Source organism: Alligator mississippiensis, chromosome 3, assembly GCF_030867095.1.
Source record: "Alligator mississippiensis isolate rAllMis1 chromosome 3, rAllMis1, whole genome shotgun sequence".
Taxonomy (NCBI): Eukaryota; Metazoa; Chordata; order Crocodylia; family Alligatoridae; genus Alligator; species Alligator mississippiensis.
Window position 1 is genome coordinate 77,474,021 of NC_081826.1, and position 6,463 is coordinate 77,480,483.

Below are 6,463 nucleotides of genomic sequence, written 5' to 3' on the forward strand. Positions count from 1 at the left end.
AGAGATCAGAAACAGAGGACATTCAAGCTGATGGCCCTGAACACTTATGGAGGTGCAGAAGGCTTCCAAGTTTTATTAAGAAAAAAAGATTTTGGTATAGGAACACAGACTTAAGCAACAATTCCTGTAAAATACTATATTTACACTTCTATAATACAATTATTACACCATAATGAAGGGCATCATAATTGGTTTTTAGTGTCTTGCAGACACCAAGTTTTAATAGAAAATCATAAAGGCAGGGCCTTTAAAATTGCCGACTGTCAGACCTTAGAAATCCATGCATGTCATCTTGTACTGTGCCCATTTTTCACCTGTGTGAATGACTGCTTGTGGTACAAAAAGAAATCAAGATCCAAGGTCTACCTGAGCCTAGCCTAACAAACCATTGCACTAGCATGGTTAAGAAGTTGTAGCTTCTAGAGCCAATAGCATATAAAGGAATAATGTGGCTAGCATCATGTCTGGCCAGCCAGCCTGAATAACCAGGTAAAATTACAGCAGGTTCAATTGAAGGGAAATTTTCAGGATGGTCCAGAGTAGGGCTTGAACTCCTGTCACTGGTGCAATAGAAAGACTCTTTAACTGAAAGATGGGAGAATTAGATTGCATTTTGCAATCAATTAAATAGGTATAATATAAAACCAGGGGTTGTCAATCAGGGGTATGCGTACCCCTGGGAGTACTTTAAAAGGTCCCAGAAGATACACGGGGGTGGGCAGGGATGGAGCACTGCCACCTTGTGCCACTGCCTCATGGAAGCAGGGCTGGGGCAGGTTGAAAGCAGGGTTGCACAGATGGTGTGCTGCTGGCACTCCGCCATTTACCACCCCTCCACTGCATGTCTGACCGTTTGCCTCATCCCCCCCCACCCCCTTCCGGCTCTGCGTCTAGCCACTCACCACCCCCACCCCACCCCAGCTCCGTGTCTGGCCGCTCACCACCCCGTGCTACTCACCACCCCTCCCCGCCAGGATACACTTATTAAAAACGGGGCCACCAGGAGTACACTTATTAAAAAAGGTTGAAAACTCCTGATATAAACTACTGTGAAGGAAATCCTTTCCTGGTCAGCTTGATGTCCTTCTTAATCTTTAATTAAAAATCTCCACTTCTATTTTTGTTTTAACTGAATTTTATTTTCCTTTAGAAAAAAAGTGTACGCATTAACTCATGCATGTTTAAAGAGTTATGATGATAACCTAATAGCAAATGACCACAGAAATTCCCTAGATGTAAGTTTGTAACTGCACAGACATAAACTCAAAAAGGGTTTGAATAACCCTTCCTGATAAATATATCCTTAATGTAATTATGGGATTAAACTGGAGGAAGTGAAGTTTTTTGGTTAAAGGAGACAAATGGAAGCTGAAAGCTCTGGATTCTGTTTGTGGCTGTGCTACAGGATAAAAGAACTTGGGTAAGTTAAGCTTTCTGTGCCTCTGGGTTCCCTCTCTGAAATCATGATAGTACTTACCTCCATAGATTCATAGATTCATAGATGTTAGGGTCGGAAGGGACCTCAATAGATCATCGAGTCCGACCCCCTGCATAAGCAGGAAAGAGTGCTGGGTCTAGATGACCCCAGCTAGATACTCATCTAACCTCCTCTTGAAGACCCCCAGGGTAGGGGAGAGCACCACCACCCTTGGGAGCCCGTTCCAGACCTTGGCCACTCGAACTGTGAAGAAGTTCTTCCTAATGTCCAATCTAAATCTGCTCTCTGCTAGCTTGTGGCCATTGTTTCTTGTAACCCCCGGGGGCGCCTTGGTGAATAAATACTCACCAATTCCCTTCTGTGCCCCCGTGATGAACTTAAAGGCAGCCACAAGGTCGCCTCTCAACCTTCTCTTGCGGAGGCTGAAAAGGTCCAGTTTCTCTAGTCTCTCCTCGTAGGGCTTGGTCTGCAGGCCCTTGACCATACGAGTCGCCCTTCTCTGGACCCTCTCCAGGTTATCCGCATCCTTCTTGAAGTGTGGCGCCCAGAATTGCACGCAGTACTCCAACTGCGGTCTGACCAGCGCCCGATAGAGGGGAAGTATCACCTCCCTGGACCTATTCGTCATGCATCTGCTGATGCACGATAAAGTGCCATTGGCTTTTCTGATGGCTTCGTCACACTGCCGGCTCATGTTCATCTTGGAGTCCACTAGGACTCCAAGATCCCTTTCCACCTCTGTGCCACCCAGCAGGTCATTCCCTAGGCTGTAGGTGTGCTGGACATTTTTCCTCCCTAGGTGCAGCACTTTGCATTTCTCCTTGTTGAATTGCATTCTGTTGTTTTCTGCCCACTTGTCCAACCTGTCCAGGTCTGCCTGCAGCTGTTCCCTGCCCTCCGGCGTGTCCACTTCTCCCCATAGCTTTGTGTCATCTGCAAACTTGGACAGAGTACATTTGACTCCCTCGTCCAAGTCACTGATGAAGACATTAAAGAGTATCGGTCCAAGGACCGAGCCCTGCGGGACCCCACTGCCCACACCCTTCCAGGTCGAGACCGACCCATCCACCACGACTCTTTGGGTGCAACCCTCTAGCCAATTTGCCACCCACCAGACCGTGTAGTCATCCACATCACAGCCTCTTAACTTGTTCACCAGTATGGGGTGGGATACCGTATCGAAGGCCTTCCTGAAGTCTAAGTATATGACATCCACCCCTCCTCCTGTGTCCAGGCGTTTCGTAACCTGGTCATAGAAAGAGACTAGCTTGGTCAGGCACGATCTGCCCGCCACAAACCCGTGCTGGTTTCCCCTCAGCATAATTTGCCCTGCCGGGCTCTCACAAATGTGAGCCTTGATAATTTTTTCAAAGACTTTACCAAGGATGCAGGTGAGACTGACTGGCCTATAGTTGCCCGGGTCCTCCTTCCTCCCCTTTTTGAAAATGGGGACCACGTTAGCCCTTTTCCAGTCCTCCGGGACTTGGCCCGTGCACCACGAGCGTTTGAATATTCCCACCAGTGGCTCTGCAATGATGTCGGCCAGTGCCTTCAGCACCCTCGGATGGAGCTCATCCGGGCCTGCCGACTTAAAGGCATCCAGTTCTTCCAAGTGACTCTGCACCACCTCAAGATCTACGTATGGAAGTCTGGCGCCTTGCTGCTGCCTCTCTATAACCCCAGTGAGAGACTTGTCGTGCCCAACACTTAGGAACACTGAGGCAAAGAACTTGTTGAGGAGTTCAGCCTTGTCCCCCCTGTCTGTCACCAATTGCTTCTGCCCATTTAGTAGGGGTCCTATTCCTCCCTGGGCCTTCCTTTTACTCCCAATATATCTAAAAAACAATTTCTTGTTGTCTTTTACTTGGGTTGCCATCCTCAGCTCCATGGTAGCTTTGGCCCGCCTAACTGCCTCCCTACAAGCACGAGCAGAGGAGGTATATTCATCTTTAGTGATCTCACCCTGTTTCCACTTTTTATGTGCTCCCCTTTTGGCCCTTAGGCTGCCCTGGATTTCTCTGCTCAGCCATGGAAGCCTCCTGGCCCCTTTCCCTTTTTTGCCTCGCTCGGGGATCATCTTGCTTTGTGCCCAAAGGATTGTTTCCTTAAGGCACAGCCACCCTTCTTGGGCTCCCATCCCTTCAAAACTCCTACTCTGCAGTGTGTCCTTGACTAATCGCCTGAGTGCATTGAGATCAGCTTTCCTAAAGTCTAGCACTTTCACCCTACTAGTTACCTTACCCACTCGACGTCTTATGTTGAATTCTATTATTAGGTGATCACTGTCTCCCAAATGGCTACCAATCTGGAGGTCCCCTATCATCTCATCCCCTGTTGCCAATACCAGATCCAGTATGGCATTCCCCCTAGTGGGACCATGCACCTCCTGTGTCAGGTGGAGGTCCTGTACACAGGTTAGAAACCTGCGTGAGCGATGGGACCTTGCTGTCTGCGTCTCCCAGCAGATGTCCGGGTAGTTTAGGTCCCCCATGACTACCACCTCTTTAGCTTTTATGGTCTCCGAGAGTTGCCTCAGGAGCCCCGCATCTATTTCTTCCCCTTGGTGTGGGGGTCTGTAGCAGACCCCTACCACCAAATCCCTTTCTCCTTGCCCCCCATGTAGCCTAACCCACAATCCTTCTACTTCCTCAACCTTGGATTCTGTCTTGATGAGGGTTGATGTATATTGCTCACTGACATAAAGTGCAACCCCCGCCCTTTCTTCCCCGACCTGTCCTTTCTGTACAATCTATAGCCCTCAATATGAACCGCCCAGTCATGGGATGAATCCCACGAGGTCTCTGTTAGCCCCACTAAGTCATAGGTGTTTAGTGCAAGCAGGAGCTCTAGTTCATCCTGCTTGTTTCCCATGCTCCTAGAATTAGTATATAGGCACTTGAGCCCTGCGACTTGTGCCTTTGCTGCCCCTCCACTCCGAGTCCCAAGGGGCCCATTGTTTCTTACCTGTTCTGTAGTGCTGGTCTCCCCATGGCTTTCAGGTTTCCAATGTTCTCCTTCTTCAGGCTGGGCTGTCCTTGTGGGTGCCACATGGTTTGGTGGTCCACAGCTTCCCCTGCCCTCATACTCCCCTTCCCCCGACGAGCCTAGTTTAAAGCCCGCCGGAGGAGATCCGCCAACCTAGTAGAAAACACACGCTTACCTTTGGGGGACAGGTGAAGCCCATCCCAGCTGAGCATGTCCCTCGTCGCGATGTGCGGGTCATTGTCCAGGAAGCCGAAGCCTGCCTCAAGACACCACTGCTGAAGCCACCAGTTGGTTTCTCAGATGCAGTTCTCCTGCCGTCTTCCTCGTCCGGTCACTGGTAGGATGGAAGAGAAAATCACCTGTGCATCGAACTCCTTCAGCACGCCACCCAGAGCACAGTAGTCCGCCATCAGGTGATCGGGGGTTCTCCTGGCCGCATCATTAGTACCCACATGGACTAGGACCATGGGGTAGTAATCGGTGGGCTTGATCCTGGCCTGGATTACCTCCGTCACATCCCGAATCTTTGCTTCAGGGAGGCAGCATACCTCTCGTGCCGAGGGGTCCTGGCGACAGATGGGTCCTTCCGTACCTCTCAGGATGGAGTCGCCTATGATGAGCACTCGTCGCCTCCTCCTCTGGGTCCTCGTGGATCTCTTGATCTGTTTGGAGTGTGAAGAACATGGTGTTTCTTCTTGCCCAAGGTTTTCCTCCTCCCCTTCCATTTCCTGCAGGGTCGCCAGGGCCTCGTACCTGTTCACCAGTCAGACTGGAGAAGCTGGTACCGGTTCGCTGCGAGCTGCTCTGGTCCTGGCTGTGACCGTCTGCCACTCTGCTGCGGAGGGCACTTCCCGGGCTGCTTCTTCCTTGGGTGCCTGGGCCTGCAGGGAAAGGAAATAACTGTCAATTTCATCCTCCACCTCCCTGATCCCCATCAGCCTGCTAACCTCCTCCCAGAGCTCCCTCACCTGCGCCTCCAGAGCCCTAAGACGGGCACCTGCCGGACAGGTGTGGGGGCCCCCAATCTCTGCCCCCCCCAGCCCTGCTGGGGATCCCCCACAGGCCAGGAGGTAGAGGGACATCAGCTCCCCCATGGGCTCGGTCTGGGTGGAGGCCTCAGACCTGCCCCAGGTAGCCTTGCCCCCCTGGGCAGAGGCCCTAGCAGCACTCCTCGTAGACACCATTCTATAAGCTGCTGTTTGTAGACCTGTGCGGTGTCTACACCCTACCCCTACAGGAGTCCCACTCCTGGCCCTCCCAGCCCGCCCGCCGGCACGAATGCCTGCGCAAACGCCGGCGTGCTCTTACAGAGCGCGCCTGTTTGCGCGCTCTGTTCGCGCCACATGGCTCGGGAGCGCGGCTCCCTACCGGCTCAGCTATATGGGACCCGGGGGGCTTCCCCTCCGGATCCGGCTCAGCTGCGCCGGGTCCCTCCGCCCCACTTACCTTCGGGGGATCAGCTGCTGCTGCCCCCGCTGCTGATTCCTCTGCTGCTGCTGCTGCCGCCGCCTCCAGTCAGTCAGTTGGTAAAAGGGGCACACGTGCGTGCGGGACACACGTGTGCTGACTCCTCTCCTTCCCGCTGCTGGTTCCCGAGTGCTGGGAACTACGTCACCCCGCGGCTTTAAAGCCCGTGGTTTGAATTACCCGCCCCGCTCCAATGGCCAATCAGGCGCCCCGGTCTACCCGGAAGTGCCTGCCGGCAGTTCCGCCCCTACGCTCCCCCGCTGGGGGGATCCGCTGCCGCGGGAGCCTGCTCCCCCAAGGGTTAGCCCCGGGGGTGCTCCCTGGCCTGGGGGGACAGTCCCTTCCCTAGCCCTCCCTGTTTGCACGGTCTGTTCCATCCCTGTCCACCCACACACTTTTTCAACAGGGTATTATCATCCATAAATGTTTATAGAGACTTCTGTGATTCCCAGATGAAAGATGCAAGGACAAGCCTTTGACCTCATTAACCTAATGCTTACAGCATATATCTCAAGCATTGACATGGTACTTTGGATTTATACATGACCTACTGAATATCATAGAAACCTTGTG

General features: G+C 52.4%; 1 long non-coding RNA gene across 1 annotated transcript in view; it reads right to left on the minus strand.

Annotated features, from left to right (window-relative positions):
* Positions 1–5,848, minus strand: part of LOC132249322 (uncharacterized) — a 27,871-nt gene extending 22,023 nt beyond the window's left edge. The window contains exons 1-3 of the long non-coding RNA XR_009460733.1: positions 5,177–5,848; positions 4,972–5,085; positions 4,599–4,757 (exon numbers count right to left, since the gene is read on the minus strand). This is a non-coding gene — a long non-coding RNA (uncharacterized LOC132249322). The remainder of the gene's footprint in view (positions 1–4,598; positions 4,758–4,971; positions 5,086–5,176) is intronic.
* Positions 5,849–6,463: the final 615 nt, after the last annotated feature.